Raw genomic sequence first — 21,344 nt, forward strand, 5'->3', positions numbered from 1 at the left:
TACAATTTGATATGCATGTGGAAGGTGGGGATGAAAGGGGAAGATAGTATAAAAAGAGAGAGAGGCACTGAGAGAAAGGGATTGAAATCAAGAGAGAAACACTGCAACAATCAGGAACCAAAGTTGTAATCAAATTTGTGAGAAGCATATAAGAAGTGATCTCCTCAAACTGTGTTGAGGAGGGTTTTCTTTACTTTAAATCAATATATCTTTTTGTTCTTGTCATTTGAGCTTACTTTATTTGTTGTCCAACTCATTTTAACCCAGTTTTTCAATCAACTCTCTAAAAATTCATTGTTTTGGACTTGTTGGGCCTGAGTCCATCCATCTTTTGGACCAAGAACTCAAATCTGGTCATTCTAGTAGTAATAATAATGAATTTTAAATTATAAAAAAATTAAAAGATAGAACATTAACTAAATATTATTTACGTGATATTTAAATATATAAAAAAATAAAATTTTAAATTAATTTAAAATAGTCACAAGGCTCAAACTGTATTAAGTTGACCATAGATATGAACACAAATTACAACAAATATCATGTCACTATAATTTTATTTTTGGTGAGAAGGCAGAAGATAGAATATGGATCCCACCTATTAATTTAAGTCAATTGACATTAAAGATGCCGCAAACTTTTATATCAGTTTCGGAGGAGATAAAGACCTTTTTATATTTTAGTGCCAAGACAAGGATATTTACAATTTAGTCATGTGATTGGAATTACGTGGTCATTGTTTACTAATAAAAATATGCCCATTCTTTAATTTCATAAAAAATAAATAATAAAAAAAGGAAAAAGAAAATAGGTAACCTTGATTTCGTTTCTAATTGATTTTTTTTTTTAAATAAAATAGCAATAGATAATATTTTATGGTCTATTTAAGGGGGAATATTTCCAAAACCATGTCTACTTATACCAAAAAAAAAAAAAAAAAACTATTTATAACTTTTTTTTTTCGTTGGGGGTGGTTAAATTTTATTATTATTATTATTTTTTTTGTAGGTAATTGGGAATTGGTTTAGGAGAATTTGTTTTCGTTTAGTTTTTTTTTTAATTAAAACAAAATATTTCGGTACTAATCTATTTTGATCTACCGTTTTGAGGTTATCACTAATTTTATAATATATACTGGCACCTCAATTTATATTTTATATTGTCTAAATGTCCATATTATAAAATTTTTATTAGTATATATGATCTCAAAACTTTAATTTATGCATCATGCCAAACCACATGATGTTATGGGCCTCAATTCTGATTTACCAAATAATAATAATAATAATAATAATAACCTTATTCTGATAGAAATCAAACTAATGTTGAACTAATTTATCCATATACTCTCTCATCTTTGTTCTTTGCTACGTACGGACAAAGCCAGAAGAGAAAAAACTAATTTAAGTGGCACTCATTCAAGCCAATTCCATATCTAAACTTTCAATCATATATATATATAGACCTTTAAACTATATCTACTAAAGAATCTGAACACAGTTATTAATCGGGCCAAGTAAAGAAAAAGCAAGCCCGATATTTAATTGCATCTTAATTTGAGGCCTTCAAATATTTTTAGGCGTCAACATACAGAAATTGCTTTCACAGCTTTCAAATATGTGTTCCGATTGAGGTATTTGAAGTTAAAAAAAGATAAGCAGTGAGGTCAGCCTGATGGAAGATGAAATTTTCTCGAAGCGGTTTCATTATTTTTGACTTAACTTCAATTGATTAAAAAAAAAAAAAAAAAGTGGTCTATAAATAGTTTGAGATATCAGATCTTCTTGCAGACTTATCTTACTTGAACTTCCTATAATATTCTAATAGAAAATTGTAGTCTTCTTTTTTCTCTTAATCCTTATTCTGAAATTGAACCTCAGTTTTATAATATAAGGGCATCAACTTGCACATTAACAATGAGCAACGCCATTTTTCATCCTGCAAAGAAGCAATATATTGGTATTTCTATATATCAGTTGGTAAATGATATATATTTTTTTTATAATTCAATTGTTGAAAATAAGGATTTGGACCTATATGTCTCAATTTAAAACACTAAAAAGTGGCGATTACAATATCGTGATCACAAAAGATTAGATTTAGACCTATATATCTTCATTTAAAACATTAAAAAGTATCGGTCGCATTTCATATCATGGTCACAAAGAATTATATTTTAACATGTATGTCTTCATTTAAAACATTAAAAAGTGTCGGTCATATTTCATATCGTGATTACAAGAGATTAGATTTCTTGTATGGGTCAAGAAGAAAGACAAAGTGTCATAATTTATACGTCATTACATACAATTTGTTTTTTTGATTGGACGGCAAGTGGGGATGCTTCAAATGTGTGTATAATTAATTAGTGATATAGCTAGTATTGCACATGGAGGCAAGAGATACGCAGTAAAAGAACTTTGGCACCTTCTCATGACTTTTACTTTTTTGATAAACATGTCTTTTGTTTTTTAGGATTTTGCTGAGAAGCCTTCTTTTATCGTCCTGCTACCGTCTAACTTTATTAGTTCATTTCTTTTTTTTCTTTTTATATATATAAGTATGGTTTAGTGGGTTACAGTTAACTCAACTTGTAAAGTCTCTAATGGTTGAATAAAAGATTTAGAATTCAATTCCCGCTTAAACAAAAAAAAAATTGATATCTTAGTCTGATAATAAAAAATACAATCATCAGAAGCGGACGCTATAGATTGAAACTTTATAAAATAAAATAAAAAGTATGGAGCTTATGTGTGAGAGAGAAGGACGTTTGCCCACATTTAAAGTCAATTTTAGCTTATCATTCTAAGTTTAATATAAAAAAAAAAAAAAAAAAGCTTATCATTCTAAGTTGTTCTTCATGCAATGAACTCAAATTATATCCACAGTTCAGAGGAAAAGGAAATCAGAACAGTCACCAGAATCGATCGTACCATTAGGTTGTCTTCCCCACCTCGCCCCTAGAATAATAACTTGTAAATTGATTTATAATGAAAATTTATTTCCTATTAAATATTACTATCTTTTATGGTTTGAGCAAAACGTATTGTCTTTACTCTCTAGTTCATTGAACTTAGCCTTAGGTTGAGTAAAAGTATAACTCTACCAAGAAATAAATTAAATAATATAACTTTAACTATACATAAACCAAATAAGTTGAATAAACTGAAAATATATCCTCTACAAATGAACACGGACCCTCTTCAAACAAATCTCAGGTTGATTATTTGATTAGCTTAGTCAATGAAGGTTTAATGGCCATTAATTAATGGATTCTTCATTATTCTTTATAGTCACAGACATAAAATCCTTTCCCAATGGCAACATGAGCCTCATGATTATTAGCCAGTAGAATCTGCTTAACTAAAATCGGATTATCAAAGATCAATAGTCAAAAGTCGTACCTTGGTTAATCATTTCAGTTGGTCACTAATTAGCTGTTTATATGTAATCAGCAAGAGACGATCTCTATTTTTAATTGGTAAAGCTATTAGGAATTGGCAAAATATAATAGAGAAGTTATTATAAAGCAAATAAGTGCATTCATATCAGTTAGTGCAAAATTTTTTGTTTATTTAAGCATAATAACTTACATTTTTTTTTTCAATTTTAAACACTCATTTTTCAAAACACCTTATATCAGATTATTTTTACACTATATTTCATTAAAATATCAATTTTTCTTGTTTTTTTAATAGTTTCTTTTTTCACATATAACAACTACATCTACTATCAATTTACATGATTACTATAGTAAACTTGTTAAGATACATCAAAAAAATTACAAAACACCATCTATATACAAAATAGATGGACTGATACTGATTCAAGCATTGGAGGCTCTCCCACTGGCTCCCACCGGGCACAAACCTATGGTTTCTTTGATCAACTCTGTTTTTTCTTACAAATCTTAAAAACTCATCAAAAGTTATAGATTGAATGAGTAGTGACTCAACTGACAATTTTTTGTTACATCGATAATAATCCAAGTTCTAAATGAGTAGATGTTTAAAATAAAAAGGGTAAACTACATATTGGGTCTCTATCATTTACACTATATTTCAATTTGATCCCTAACTTTTCGGTTGTATCAATTTTGTCTCTAACCTTTCAATGCTATATCAATTTACTTCCCGCTGTTATCTTTTGGATGAAAATTGATGATGTGGCAAACAACCGAAATAAAAAATTAGTTTATTACCATATCAATGGAAACTAATTTTTTATTTGGATGGTTAGTCATATTAATAATTTCCATCTAAAAAATAATATCAGTGACTAAATTGACACAATACTAAAAGATTAGTGACTAAATTGACACAATTAAAATATTATAAATCATATTAAAATATAGTGTAAAAAATAGATACCAAACACGAAATTTATCCATATAAAAAAATCTTGATCAGAGCGAGCCTCCTCACTAATCATTCATTCACGAAACTGTTTAAAACCTTTTAAAAGGTAATTTGTCTTTATCTTTTTGTGTTATGCTATGTATACTGACTTTTAAGAGAAAAGGCCATTGAAAAATCAACATGCATGCATGATCCATCCATTTCTTAGAATGACGAAAGTGGGTCTTCGAGAAAATGTCATGCTAGTGCTTTGCTGGAATTGAAAAAGAGATTGCAGGTAGAGGTAGGGCCCGGTGGGATAAGATAGATGAACAAAATGCGTGTACCATACAAAAAATCAGAGTGGCACTCGCACAGGAGATAAACGTGAAACCAAAGACCAAAGTAGTGGTGGGGAAAATAAAAACAAACCCAATCATGTCTTCCCTCTTTTTTTATTTCTCTATATTTTTATATTTTATCTTGGGGGCGGCAACTCCACGTGATTCATGCCCCCTCTTCAATTTGTCGTCACATCACCACTCGTCCGTGTCACTCTCTACCTTTTTTTTTTCTTTTCTTTTTTTCCTCTTTTTAATGGCAAAGTTTATAAATACAAAAGGAAAAAAAATAAAAGGAAAATATTAACAAACATCTTGAGGTTAAAATAATGTGGGACTTATTTAATAAGAAAATTGAATAAATGAAAGAAATTATATAAAACTTATTCTAAAGTCTATAAAACCTATAAAAATTGACAAAGTACTAATATAAAAATAAAAATTCAGACACAAAATTTGGTGTTAGTGGGCATTTTACGATGCCCGTTAACACAATCCACACAAAAAAATTTGGTAAAAAGTTTCATTAAAAGATTTCAATTAGTTCAACTCTTTGATAGATGAATAAGAAATCTGAAATTCAATTTTTGTTTACACGCAAAAATCAATTGGTATCTTAATTAATGTTAAAGAACAAAATTTTTACAAATAAAAATAAAAATTTACCCATTCATATGGTGTGCAAAATATTGTATATTGCCTTTTTCTTTTCTAACTGCTAGACTATAGCAACGAGCAAGTTACATGATACAAGTAACTCTCTTTTGTAAAATATACTAAAATAGCTTTAGCTTTAGCCGCCATGTATTACTCTACTAGAAGATTAGAGAAGAAAACTAGAAAAAAGTAGCGTTCCACTTTGCCTGCCAAACACAAAAGACGAGTCAATGGACTCCGCGGTCTGGTACGCGGTCATTGATTTCGGATGCGTCTCCTCTTTTTCTCTTGACTTTCAATCTCTTCTCAATCATGATATGTTATTTTAATGCCTTTTTGTTAAGATGACAAAGTTCAAGCATCTTGTTGAAGTTGTTGAGTGTTTGAGTAAAACTATAATGGAGAAAATAAAAAATAACAGTAAAAGTAAAAAATTTATGCGATTCGGAGGAACTGTCCATATCAACATCAGAAAGTTTATGGTGGATATATTTTTTTATACTGCATTTACAATGAACTTAATGCAGTGATTATACATTAGAGGAACCTACTCTAATCTTAAATTAATTCAGAATTTATTTGTTTATTCTACAAATACATGGACCTGCAACTGCAATTAGTTTAAGTTTCTTAGGCATTAGACATGGGAATAATATCTCTGACTCGATTTCAAAGACACTACAAAGGGTGGGTTTCTGTTAGTTCAATTAGTAAAGTTTTTGATAGTTGAATAAGAGATCTGAAGTTCAATCCCTACCTACACCAAAAACCGATTGGTGTCTTAATTTGATGATAAAGAACTATAGGTTGAAGCTCTCTAAACAAAAAAAATAAAATAAAAACTATAAAGGAGTTATTTTAATAAATCAAGAAAATTTTAATCCTTTCTTTAGCTTTTTTTTTTTTTTTTAGTTACAGTATTTTAAAGGTCACTCTTTTTAGATATAGTTATATTTTTACTCAATTTATTTTTTTAAGTTAAACTCAAACACACACTAATTATATGTCTTTTCATATACGTTCCACTCGTATTAGTTTTATAATAGCTTTTATTATTATTATTATTATTATTATTATTATTATTTTGTTATCTCTATTAGCTTGCTAATTAAAAATAGAGATCTTCCCTTGTTGATTAATATAAAGTAAAAAATTAACGAATTTCCTAAAAGCATTAGTTTATGAAATATTTTAAAAGCTTTTTATGAAAAAAAAAAAAAAAAAAAAAAAAAACCTAAATTTTTGAAAGCTTATTATATTTCTCATAAAAATTGTATTAACACTTTTCTAAAATGACAAAATTTGGCTACAAAATTGGTTATAACCTAAGGCTATAAAATTGCTGAATATCTTTTTATTGGGAGTGAATTTTGACAAATCTACCGTTGGATTATATTTTCTTCTTATATCCTCAATATTTACAAAATTTTTATAAAATTAAAGATCAATAACTGTGTTATCAATAAATTTTTTAAATTGCAAATTTTTGTAGTTTAAAATTATGCATAAAATGTAAGTTTATAGATTATATAGAAAATAATATCCAATTAACACAAAATTTGATGTGTATCAAAAACATAAAGAACATGCAATTCAGTGATTAAATTTTCAAAATATGTAATAATGTGAAAGATATTAAGTAAGATTGTAGTTAAACCAATTTTGTAATTAAACTTTGTCCTTTCTAAAATGATCCATTAACAAATACCTCAAGGGTTCTTGTTAATCAGACCCATATATAAAAGTAATTGCTAACCAGAATCATTAAATAAGGCACGGCTTTTGAATTTTGATCTTTGATAATTTGCTTTTAGTTGAACATATTCTAGTGGCTAATTATCATGACACTATGATAGTCATGTGGCCATTGGGAACGGCTTTTTATGTCCGTGACTCTGTCCATAAAGAATTAATGATGGTTGACATGTCATCACCAATTTCATAATAGGGTAGGGTGTTAAGTTGTGATCGGAGCAACTCAAAGATATTACTTTTACGTAAGTTCACCATTAACATTATTTTTATTATAGACCAATTACAATTTAACACCTTAAAATGTTATGAAATTGGATATATCCTCGAACTTATATTTTGAAAAACTAAGGTACGCTTTTGGCTATTGATTCTTGATAATTTGATTTTAGTTGGACATATTGGACTGTTTAATCATCATCATGAGGCTCATATGGTCATTGAGAAATGATTTTATACATGTGACTCTGTCCATGAAAATATATTTATACAGGTGGATTAACGACCATTTAATCTTGATTGACGGCTTCGACAAAAACAAATCAACCTGAGATTTTTCCAGAGGATTCATGTCCATTTGTGAAGTTAGCTAACAAAGGCAACTTATACATAGTATTACTTAACTTAATAATGGAATTTGGTTTAAGCTCAGTAAACCATGAAACATATTTGCAACATTATGGAAATATTAAAGGTAACCCCTTCTTCTAGAACAAAAAGATTAAAGCGGTAATGTAAATGTTTTTAGGAAAATATGTTTTTACATTTAAATGTGTAGGCTACCACAAGGAGGATTGATGGTAAGAGTTCTTATCCTAATACTTAGAGAGGAGCGATTCAAATAATAACCCTAACAAATGTGTGGTACACCGTACACATAATATTAGTCGTATTAAACCCACACCAGAAATACCTTTTTCATTGGCAAAAAAAATTGAATGTGTGGGCTAACACGATGTGAAGTGAGAACAGGAAATGACCAATGAACAGTAAACCCCACCACTTTGGGCCACCAATGCAGTCAGCGAATTCATTTTTATCACGCGAACATACAAACAAGAGTCAACAAGTGGGTGTTCATAAAAATCAGGTTGCAGTAGTACCATGTGGTTGGTTCTAGGGTACAAGTCCAAAAGAGTCCCATTTAGAGGTACTACGGCTACAGTTATGAATCACCACCGCCTTATATTTAGGGTGGGATCGAATACTGTTTATTTTGTTGAAAAATGGCCTATTTGGCTATCAAGTTCAAATAATAATTTTCATATTTTAAACAATATTACATATATTTCTACACACTTTTTCATCCACACGTATTTCAAAAAACTTCAAATAACAATTCTCAAATTATTCTACCAAACGCTTCCTAAAAATTGAAAATTAAAAATATTATAACAAAATAATTTTTAAATATGTGAATATTCATTTTTATCACACGAACGTACAAACAAGAGTCAACAAGTGGGTGTTCATAAAAATCAGGTTGCAGAGTAGTACCGCGTGGTTGGTTCTAGGGTACAAGTCCAAAGGAGTCCTATTTAGAGGTACTACGGCTACAGGTTTAGGGTGTGATTGAATACTGTTTATTTTGTTGAAAAATAGCTTATTTGGCTATCAAGTTCAAACAATAATTTTTACATTTTAAACAATATTACACATATTTCTACGCACTTTTTCATCCATACGTATTTCAAAAAACTTCAAACAACAATTCTCAAACTATTCTACCAAACGCTCCCTAAAAACTGAAAACTAAAAATATTATAACAAAATAATTTTTAAATATATGAATATTCATTTTTATCACACGAACGTACAAACAAGAGTCAACAAGTGGGTGTTCATAAAAATCAGGTTGCAGAGTAGTACCACGTGGTTGGTTCTAGGGTACAAGTCCAAAGGAGTCCTATTTAGAGGTACTACGGCTACAATTATGAATCACCATCGCCTTATATTTAGGGTGTGATTGAATACTGTTTATTTTGTTGAAAAATGGGTATGTTTGGCCATCAAGTTCAAACAATAATTTTCACATTTTAAACAATATTACACATATTTCTACACACTTTTTCACCCACACATATTTCAAAAAACTTCAAACAACAATTCTCAAACTATTATACCAAACGCTCCCTAAAAACTGAAAACTAAAAATATTATAACAAAATAATTTTTAAATATGTGAATAGTATCATAGGACCTATTTTGAACAGTGTATAATCCCGTGAAATGCTCTTCTAAAAAAAAAAAAAAAAAAAAAAAAACGCCAAAACTTAGATGCTGGCAGCTATATCCAAACTAGCACTTAGCGTGCGTTTGCGGAGAGATGTTTCTGCGTTTTACGTTTTTTTTTTTTTTTTTTTTTGGTTCTTTCATTCATGGACCAGCCAATGCTTGAAAAATATGTGAACAATGTTTTGCCTTTTAAAAAATATTTTACTACAATATTTTCAATAATAAGTTTTTAGTTTTCAGCAAAATAAGTAGTATCCAAATAGACTTTTAGCGTACATTTTCTCAGCAATTAAGTTGCGTCTTGCATATTTTTTTTGGGTCCCACGACACTGTTCATGGACCACCAAACCCATGAAAAATGTAGCAATCACTCACTACTACAGTGTTTTGTGTTTTAAAAATTATTTTACTACAATGTTTTCAGCAATAAATTTTCAGTTTTCAGCAAAATAAGTAGTATTCAAATAGACCCTTAGAAAATAGGGATTAGGGTTCCGTGCAATATCTAGGGTATTGCACCGGGTGCAATTCACCATTTCCACTCATAATTTTTTTTTTTCACTTTTCACATTTTTAACTTTCATTTTTTACTTCTTTAAACTTTTTTCTTAACTTTTTTGAATCAATGGTTGAGACTGAAAGTTACTTTTTACAACTATCAATCTCAATCATTCAAAGGGAATTATATCAGGTGCAATACCTAGGGTATTGCACCTAATCTTAATCCAGAAAAGAGTTCTACTACCAACAATGTTTCCCTTCAAATCTTTCAAAGTCTCGCTAAAAAAATTAACACAGTTATATATCTTAAAATTTTAATTATTAAATTATATACTTTTTAAATTTTTTAATACACCTATTAAATTTCATAATTCAAATAAGATGCCATTTACTATTCAATTCATAAACTTATTTTTTATGTATAATTTAAGATTACATAAATTTGAAATTTAAATATTTGATTGGTAACATAGCTATTAATCTTTAATTTTTCTTGAAATTTTACTAGCATGGATGATATAATAAGAAAATATAATCTAATGGTAAATTTTTTGAAATTCACATTCGATAAAAATATATAGGAAGAGTTCTCTCCAAGCTAGTTACTAAAGAAATTTTGTCCTTTTATCACAGATACCTAATTTTTTTTTTTTTTAAATAATTTTTTCACACTTCATTCACATAACATTTGAAGTAAGGAAAATGTTAAAGAATATCCTAAGGGCATTAGTTTTTAAACTATTTTAGAAATATTTTATAAGAAAATAATAAAGCAATTAATTTTATTGATAGTTTTTTTTTAATATTTTTCATAAAAATAATGTCAAAAATTTCCTAATATTTGCCCTAAAAACACCCATTAATATAACCATTGAAGTAATACTCTCTTTTTTTTTTCTTTTTCTTTTTCTTTTTTTTGAGAAAACATTTAAGTAATACTCTATTGAACTCATCACAACACATAAACATATGGAAGTGTGTTAATATATATATATATATATATTATTTAATAACAAGTGACTTTATCAGATGAGAAAATATTTTACCGATATATGCCTTCATATTTTGGGGAAAATGGACATTTGTCCCTAATTTACGAATTATGTAGTAAAATACTCCTGTTTTGAAACTATTTAGCAAAATGCCCCTATTTTGAAATTTAATTTTAACAAAATCGAGTTACGTGTAAAATTCAATAACCTTAAAATCGAGTTCTATGTATATTTTAAGTGAAACTCGACAATGTCGAGTTCCACTTAAATTTTCAAAAAAATTGAAGTGGCAAAATATGCATAAAACTCGATATTGTTAAAGTCAAGTTCTACCTGTAATTCGATTTTGTTAAAATCAAGTTTTAAAAACAAAGATATTATATTAAATAGTTTCAAAACATGAATATTTTATTGTATAATTCGTAAATTAGGAACAAATAACCACATTCCCCTTCATATTTGCAGCATGATCATACCTCGGACCTATCATCATGAGATCTGTGTGAGAGTAAAATGAGACCCAAATTACTCTTTTTTGGCCTTGATTTTTTTTTTTTTTTTTTTTTTTTTTTGTGGGGGGGGGGGAAGTGCAGCAGCAACCAAAAAAAAAAAAAAAAAACCAATCATGTTTGCCAATTCGCACGTGATTCACACCTAAGTGATTCAGCGACAAGTTGCCAATTTGCTTTGACATGTCCTTATTAACTGTACATCATGCTTTACTTGATGTGGTCCCATGTACATCATGCCAATTTGCTTTGACATGTCCTGAACGCGATTTTTCATATAGGGGCTGTTCCTGTTATGGCATCGTCCGGGACCTCTCTCTCTCTCTCTCTCTCTCTCTGTGAGAGAGGTCGGTTCTACTTATTATGAGGCCCATCCTTCTGTGAGAGACAGGAAAGATGGTCCTGAACTATGCAGTAGTTTTTCAAAATTATAGAATGGGAAGATTTTATTAACATCAAAAATTTTAGAACTACAACAATTATCACAACTTTTTTAACAATTATTTGATATGGGTAAAGTGTGACTAATTGTCTGTTATTTTTATTAGAATTCATTACTTTTCTCATCACCACTCACAGTTTGCTCTTTGCTACATCAATGTTGTGTCATATAAGGTTGTAAAACTAAATTTTTTGTATTACCCACCTCTCGAAATTTGGCTATTAGTATTAGTTTTAGATTCTTGTACAAGATTTTTCATAGAAATATAGGGGCCGTTATTGCATAGTTCGGGACTATGCTCCCTCTCTCTCATAGAGAGGTGGGTCCCATCCATTATGGGGCCTACCCTTTTGTGAGAGGCAAGGAGCGTAGTCCTTGACTATGCAATAATTTTTCAAAATTATAAAATGGGAAGATTTTATTAAAATCAGAAATTTTAGGACTACAACAATTATTGCAATTTTTTTAACAACTATTTGATGTGGTAAAGCGTGACTGATTGCTTGTTACTTTTATATTAATAGTGTGATTAATTGTTTGTCACTTTTACATGAATTCAATATTTTTCTCATCACTACTCATAGTTTCGATATCAAAATTGTGTCATATAAGGTTGTGGTACTAGATTTTTTGCATTAGGAAATTACTGGAATGGAAAGATTCATGTATGTGATTAGCTATGTTTGTTTCAAGGATGAGAGTAGGGTATTGCACTTGATGCAACAACTATCAATGACTCAACTTGAGAGTTGGATTTTTTTTTTTTCAATCTTAACGGTTGAATATAAAAAAATTAATAGTGGTATAGATTTAAAAAAAAAAAAAAAAAAAAAAAAAAAAACCTATGACAGGAGAGGGGGTAATTGCACCCGCTATTACAGTGTTTGGGTGGTTTTATTTTTATTAGTTTTATTTTTTTTAAAAATATTGAATTGAATAAAAGTATTGTTATATCTAAATAAAATAATTTTTTGAAAAATTGTACATAAATTGAAAAGGTGTAAAAAAGCCTTAGACAAACGGAAATTAACTAATGGTCTAGTATTGGTATTTTTTTAAAGTTGTATAAGCCAAAGAAAAAATAAAATATTTCAGTTAACTTTTTATAATATATTAATTTTTATTAGATTTTTATTGCATTTTTCTTTTATTCTCCTATCCTTCTTTGGGTTTTTTTTTTTTCCCAACCAAAGTTGAAAGTCCAAACATAGAGTTTATACTCTTTCTATTTTATTTATTGTAGAGAAAATGTTGGAATATCCACATGAGTGGTGTGGTTACTTAAATAATGAAGTTTCACATTGGATAATAATGATAAAAGTGAATAGTTAATATAACATAATTAAGCTGAAACATTAAATTGCGCAATTATTAATAAGAAGGTTAAGACTTTTTTTTTTTTTTGGAGGAGGAAGAAGAATGTTAAGACTTTTTTTTTTTTTTTTTTTTGAGAATCTTAAAGAATGTTAAGACTTAAGATATAGTAATCTTCCTAAAATGCCTTTGTTTTATATTATATGGGGCACAAATTTTAATAAAATCATTTTATATATTAAATAGGAAATTAAATCCCACATTTTTTTTAAGTTTTAGATTAAATTATAAATTATAACTTTAGAATAATTTTGATTTTACTTTTTGAAGTTTTAAATTTGTTTTATATGCTACCCTAATTTATAATTTAGTCTTATTTTTATTTATTTTGGGACAATTCAAAAAGAAAAGCATATCACTTCAATATAGGACAGAGGGATTATCATTATTATTTTTGAAAGCATTGTAAAAAGCTCAAAATGTGGGTATCAACGAATTAGTATGATATACAAATTCTCTAAGTATGCCCAAGAAGTGTATTTTAAGGACAAGGAGGTGAGTTCTTTTTTGAAGAATAATGGGGGAGGTTCCAATAGATTTTAAACTAACAGAATTTCTGTTGCACCATTTTGAGAAGGTAGTGCAATTCGTATTTGTACGTACACCTAAAACACAAAAAATAGAACACTTTTGTATATCTAACACACAACAAAACCAACTAAAAGAATCTCAAAAGAAGAAGCTAAAAAACAAAACAAAACCAACTAAAAAATAAGACAAATCTCTCTGTCGTCTCTCCTGAATATATGATGGGATTTCTGAGATGGGGATGGCTCCTACACAACTATAAAGGGATGCCCAAACAGCAAAATATTGTGGGCCAAAATATTTATCACTCACTCATTAATTCATTGGTTTTATGCTAGCTGCAACAATTTAAACGTGCATCTTCCAAGTTGTTCTTTTTTGGCTGTTTATCACTCTCATTAATTTACATGTCAACTTTAGGAGTTTCTAGTATACACCTGTTAGCTTCATTAAGGAGATGAGGTTTGGTTCTCTCTTGAGGTTGAGGAGACTACACTTGTGACTTTCCAAAGAAGAAATTAATGTTCTGTTTGGCTAAAAAGATACAACATGTAAAATCACCATTCTTGTAGATACTGAACTCATAATGCTTTAAATACAAAACTCTTACTTTTCAAGATGGGAATTGTAAGAAAATTAAAAGGGTGCGGTTTTAGGTTTAATCCCATATAAGTTGTTTTTTTTTCCCAAAAAAAAAAATTTAATTAAATTATCACCTCAAACTCAATTTCGATGACCTAAATGATTTGATCAACCTTGAGTAAGTTTTCTCTTAAAGAATTATTTTGTCTAAATATGATCTCTAAGACTAAGTTATGAAACCATTAAAAAGATGCAATGGGCCTTGAACCATTAAAACTTGATTTTTTTGTGATGATTCGATAAGTGTGGTGAGGAATTTTTGGTGGGGACAAAAACAAAAGGAAAATAAAATGGCATGGTTGAGTTGAGAAAAAGTGTGTGTACCTAAGTCACATGGTGATGGTGGGATGAGTTTTAACTTTTAAGGATTCCAAAACTTTTAACTTAGTGCTTTTAGCAAAGCAGGGGATGTAGATTGCAAACAGATACTAATTCTTTACTATATGTAGGGTGCTCAAAGCCAAATATTTCCCTCTGTGTGATTTTGTGAAGGCTTCCCTTGGTAAAAGACCTTCCTACTCTTGCCAAAGCATCCGGCAGCTCAACGTATATCCCCACCAGTTTTGCTTTCACCCAATTCCACAGTGGCAGAGTTGATTGATCATAGCTGTGGTGAATGGAAAGAAGCACTGGTAAAACAAATTTGTATTAGCTTTAGCATTTTTCATTTACTCAATGGTGATTGGGTTGTATTTCTATTAATTCATTTTTTTTTTTTTTGGAGAAAATACTAAACTTACTAGAAAAAGCCTACAAATTAATGTGGCAATGAGGCGTCACTTCAACAAAAGAATAAATGAGTATTGAATTAATTATTGTGATTGGTGACATATCAATTTATAGGACCTATATAATAAAACTTGTAATATATTAGTAACTCTAAAATTTGAAGCCTTCTTAAGAGTGGGAAAAAAAGCACCTAACTCACATATTTTTTCTTTAATTTAAAAAAAAAAAAAAAAACCTTACTATTTGGGGGCCTTAGGCCATGGCCTAGGCCTAGGGCGGCCCTATTTGGGTAAGGTCCCTTCCCTACTTCTTACTCCCTTCCTGTTGTAAAATTCATCTTGTTGGGCTTTAAATGTAGCATTTCCTCTTCTTTTTTTTCAGTCTAGGTCATGAGTAAGTATTCACTTTCACCGCGGGCCCCCCAGGGGTTATAATTCCTTCTTCACACATAGTAATGAGTCTCACTAATTAAGATAATTTATATTATTTGAAAGAAAATTCCTCTTCTCTTGGTGCCGTATTTTAAATATCATAAATAACCTAAGGGGATTATACCATATTTGTAAAATCATGATTAATTTGTGGTGTCATATTTAAACCCCAATTTTAATGCAACTTAGTGAGGTCACTGAAGAGCTAATGATAATTGTAAAAATGTTGTAAAATAATTTGTGGTTATAACATTATTTTTAAGGAATAGCCGGATGGAAATACCTTAAAAGTCAAGAGAAAATTCTAAACCAACAAGCAAAACTGTCTTGCTCACCCACAATTTAGCGAGTTGGGCCTCAAAAGAAGCTCTTGGGGCCCATTTCAACCCACTAATTTCCCCGCTTGTATCTCTTTTTAATTTTTAGGGCTTGGGCCTTTCTTTTGTTGTCTGAACTTGCTAAAGCAAAAAACAAAATAAAATAAAGAAAGAAGAGGGAAACAAATTTACAAAACAAAAAATTTTACAAGGAGAAAATTCCTTAGGCTGTGACTTACTATTGCTACTATTTATTATTATGATCACCGCCAGTCTGCCACTAGATTTAGTATATATCTATACTTTGAACTGAATTTTTATGTAATTCAGAAATATCCCATAAATCTTACGTTTAACAGAGAAAAAAAACTTGAGGACAACCCGGTAAAATCATATCTTCAATTCCACTTAAAATGACTACACAATAGGACACTCTGACTAATTTATATCTTCAAAACAAACTTATCTAAAATTTAAATTTTAAAAAAAAAAAACCGAAAATTATGACACTAGACCAAAAAAAAAAGCAAACGCACGTGATGAAACTAGTATATATAGTTTTAACAATGAGGTGGAGATCAACATAAGAAGCTTTAGGAAAGCCACTATAAACATGCTGCAAACTATTATAAGTTTGAAAGGAAAACACCCTAAACCTTTTCTCCTTACCATGAGAAAGAGCGAATTCTTTCTTTAAACAAAAATCATTTTAAAGACAATGCTTGCTTGCATGATAACTATATAAGAAAATCTATCTGTATCATGTGCTACAAAGCACAAACAGGACACACTTTTGTTAAATTTACCAGCAAGTTAGAGGAAAATAATTTGTTAGTATTTTTTAAGGCGATGCAAAACAAATTATTGGTACAATCAAAGGTATATCTGTAATGGTTCATTCGGAAATTCAGCCCATTCTTGAAAACATCAAGGCAAAATATTCTAGTTTGGTGTTTTTCCTTCCTTTCATTATTATTTTGTTCCGTAAACAAAATAAATTGTTATAATATTTTCACAACAATTGATGTGATCGACAATCTCTCATAGGTCCTATAGTAGACCTTTTTTACAATATTGGGCTAGGCTGCCTCCTGCAATATTAGACCCAAATGTTTTGAGTAAGGGAGTCGGAACCGGTCCAGCTACAACTCACTTTGGTCCGGCTTGTGTACAAACTTTGCCCCGTTTGCTAGGCTTTGATGACAGGCCTATGGCAGGCAGATCGAGTTGCTGCAGGTAAGTTATAGCAAACAAATATAATAAAGACAATACAAGAAATAGTGGACAAAATGAATAAAAGCAGGCGATAAGGGAGACCTTGTAGGTCGAAAGTAAAGAAATAAATGAATAATAATAATAATAGGGTTATTGAATTAAAAAAGGGAAAATTAGTTTGCCATGCTAAGTAATGCCGCGGAGTTGAAACCAAGAAGGTAAACCACTTCCTCAATGCAACTAATCTCTCAGGAGAAAGAAATTAATTGCTTTGAGAGAATGGGCCTGAATGGTTTATGTTTAATGGGTGATCCTCTTTCTTTTTGATAGAGAGCAGGGTCTTAGAGGGAGAGAAGATATTAACCTATTGGTGCATGCCTGCCATTCTATACTCTCTATTCTCTATCTTTCCTAGTTTTTCTTTTCTTTCTTCTTTTCTCCCTTTTCTTTCTCAGTGTTTACTCACTTTTGTTGCGATTCGTTCTTTAGAGGTTACTATTACAGTGTTTGTGATTGTGATTGTGATCCCCCCTACTGTGCACGGCAAAGCCCCTTTTTATAGTGCCTACTGTGACTAGATTTTACTATTCTAACCTTTAACAACTTTTGTCTGGTCTGGGCGTCCTTGCCGACCACTTACTGGTTTGCCAGCCACCACCACTTACTTGCGCTGGCCATGGCACCAGACAAAGAAGGCTATTTTGTTTGTTTACCTGCCGTGCTACATTGAGTGCTCTCTCTCTCTCCCTATCCCTCATGGCATGCACCTAGTGGTCCTAGCTCTTCCTTACTTCCTTTAGGTGGTATGTCATCTCAGCAGGACGTATCCCCTAAAAGAGCCCGAGTAGGAACCCCAGAATAGGTTTTCCCCTCTCCCCATCGCCAGACCATGCCTTCTTACCTCTGACCCATGACCTCACCACCTTCTGTATTGGCTGGGTACAGGCTAGCGAGATTTGGGCCTTGCGCGCTGAAAGTTCAAAAACGTGTACAAAACACCTTTGAACGTTTAGACCCCCAAATTACAACTTAACGTGTACAAAACACCTTTGAACGTTTAGACCCCCAAATTACAACTTAACCAATACAAGCAATATGTCAAACAACTAGTGTGCGGAAACTTAACACATGCTATAATACGAAATTGGTTAAAGACTATCTAAGCCATAACAAAATAAAACCACAGCAGATAATAAAAAGGCAAAGATAGAGAGGAAAGAAGATGCAAACACAAAGACAACACGCAATGTGTTATCGAAGAGGAAACCGAAGTCCTCGGCGAAAAACCTCTCCGCCGCCCTCCAAGCGGTAAACAATCCACTAGAAAATACAGTTGGGATACAAGGACAACAATAGACCCTCCAAGCCTAATCTACCCAGTGCACCTAAGCCCTCCAAGCTTCTTGCTCCAACGAGGTTGCGCCGAACCTTTTTCTTTTCTAGCTTCCCGGATTCCGCTACTAGACCGTAGCATCAACCAATGAAGATTGGTTCCTTCCTAACTGCTTCCCAGAAATCCAAACAACTGTCTCACAGTGATGATGATGGTGAGAACCAGGTTTGGTATAATGCCTCTCAAGGATTTGACAATGGAGAGGAAGAGAGTTGAGGAATTTGAAGAGACTCTAAGGTAGAGATTGTGGGTGAAACAATCTGGTTTTTCTTTAGGATTTCTCTCTCAAAATTCTCTCTTGAAGCTCTCTTTCAATCGTGGGTAAAAGGGGTATTTATACTAGAGTGGGAGAGGAATGTGAAACGTCAGATTTTACAAAACAGGGGTGGCTTGCGGCTTAACCTCGCGGCTTGACTAAGTCGCGAGATCCAGTCGCGAGTTAACCGTATGGCCAGTTGTCCTGTTTTGTTCTGTAGTGCTCCAGCTAGCATGACTGTTCATCTTCCAGCATGCTTGGCACGTGTGCTGCTTCTGGCGGCTTGCAACCGCGAGTCACCCGCGAGTCCCAGTCGCGAGTCTCTGTTTTCTTGCACACTCTTGAGCAAACTTCACTCTATCTCACTCACTACCCTTACAACAAACCCACCTAAATACAGGGTTACTAAATGCTGAATTACAAGCAAATTTGGCACGGAATAAAGCCAATTAGATGGTTGAATAAATTCAACCTTACACGCGTGTTTCACTTCCATGTATATCCAAAATCTGTCTACTGCTTATGCGTATGCCATGGTCTGGAGACTTGTCTGCACATCCTGCCGCCCTTCCTTAGCCTCTTATGGTGTGAATCATTTTCTGGCTTCTCATTCTTAAAGCCTGCTCTTTTCGGGGCTGGGCTTTCGCTTGGCCGTGGGTTTTTCCTCCTTCAGCCCACTATCTTGTTCTTTTCTACAATCTTTGTGTGTCTTACCGTACTGCTCTGTCATTCCTGTTGTGGTGTTATTTGACCCAAGCCTGTTGGGTCTTTTTGGGCTTGTTGCTTATTCTTCTCTCAATGACTCAGTATAGTCATTTGAGCTTCTTTGGTTATGTTGGGCATCCTTGGCCCATTTACTTTCCTTAGACCTTTTTAGCCCTTTTCCTAGTTCTGCATTTCCATGGGCTTTTACTAACTCCTTTGGGCTTCCCTGGCCCAATTAATTTATCCTTCATCTTTGGGGTTCATGGACTTTCCATCAACTCCTTACTTTCCTTACTTTCATTACTTCGGGCCTGTTGTGATCCATTCTCACTTTTCTACATTACATACTGCCCATGGATTTGCTTCTTCTCTCTTTCCGGGCTCCTTTAGGCCCATCTACTTCCTTAAGGCCCATTTGCTTGTTTTATGGGTCTGCAATCTATTATTCCTGCCATTGGGCTTAATGGTTTTTCTGTCCACTTTCTAATTATTTTCTGCCCATGTTGCTGGGCTTCTTCTTTCTATTAGGCTTCCAAAAAATGATCATCAATAGGTCCAAATGAAATATTAAATTAGGATCCATCACAACTAAAATCAATGATATTATTACATTTTGTTGTGTCCCTGGACTTTCTCTATTAAAAATAAATAAAAAGAAGCCTAATTGAAACAAACTAACCAACATTATGGACTTTATGCAATATCTTGGGATAGGATGAACTAAAAAGCTATTCCCTTTTGAATAAGCACTAGAGTTAAATACATTCATACAGAGTCATTTTAATATTTAAGGTGAATTATAAATGTATTTAATTATGACATCTTGTCCATCTCTCCTTCTCCAATGACTTGCATCTCCGCTCTATGCAAAGTTGCAAACTAATATTCTATTTTTATAATAGGGATAATTACACATTACCCACCTGTGGTTTACCTCTAATTCTAAGTGCCTACCCGTGGTTTGAATTTTGACACTTTGCCCACCTGTAATTATCTCCGTCTATGTGCCGTGTGCCCACCTCTCCCTCACCGTTACTCTAACATAGGAAATAGATCAAAGTCACTCCCATCCAGATCAAAACACTCACTTTTCCAAAAACCACTCAATCACTCTCATCCGTTTGCTCACCAAAAATCACTCAGTGTCACTCCCAAAAATCACTCACTCACTTGACTCACTCCCATCGTTCATGCAAACCGAACCGAGATAGACAGCTTCTCCGTTCATCTGTGGCAGGAAGACTCATTCATGGGTATCGCGCTTCGCTTCACTTGACTGGGAGTTGAAAGCTTGAGGTCGTGCATGCAAACCGATTTGAGGAAGATCAAGATTATTGCTGTTCTATTCAGCCGTTGCAGGTAGATTAGGATTTTGTGTTTTAATTTTTGAAATCTAGGGTTCTGAATTGGGTCTTAAAATGCCGGTGGATTTTAAAATGCCGGTGGTGGGTTTTAAAATGCCAATGCCGGTGCCAGTGGTGGGTTTTAAAATGCCGGTGCCGGTGGTGGGTTTTAAAATGCCCAGTGATAATTGTATTTCTTTCTTCCTCACTTAATATGCACGGTCACTTTGTTAAAATTCCTGTGGGTTTTAAAATTGGGTAGTCTTTCTTCCAAATTCTTTCTTCCAAATTCGGTTCTTGCTTAACCATGGAACTGGTTTATATCTGCATTTTCTTATTATTGGCTTAACAATTATGAATATATATCTGCATTTTCTTATTACTTTAAAATAAAGGTCTGTGGCCCATCAACTTTTTTAACAATGTGGTTGTAGCATGAGTAGTTGTTACTAAATTTAGATGAGTTGATTCTTGCCACTCGTAACAGATTTGTTGGTCTATAAGCTTGTAACAAATTTTTGCTATGTCTTCATCAACTGGCAATGGCTCTACAACTAGTGGTTTCTACCGTGCTGGAGATGGTCATTTATGTACCCTTGAGAATTGTGCCCTAAGAACAAGTCGAAAAGCTGGTAACTATGGAAG

The sequence above is a fragment of the Quercus robur genome, chromosome 12 (genome assembly GCF_932294415.1).
Source record: "Quercus robur chromosome 12, dhQueRobu3.1, whole genome shotgun sequence".
In the NCBI taxonomy this organism is placed as follows: Eukaryota; Viridiplantae; Streptophyta; class Magnoliopsida; order Fagales; family Fagaceae; genus Quercus; species Quercus robur.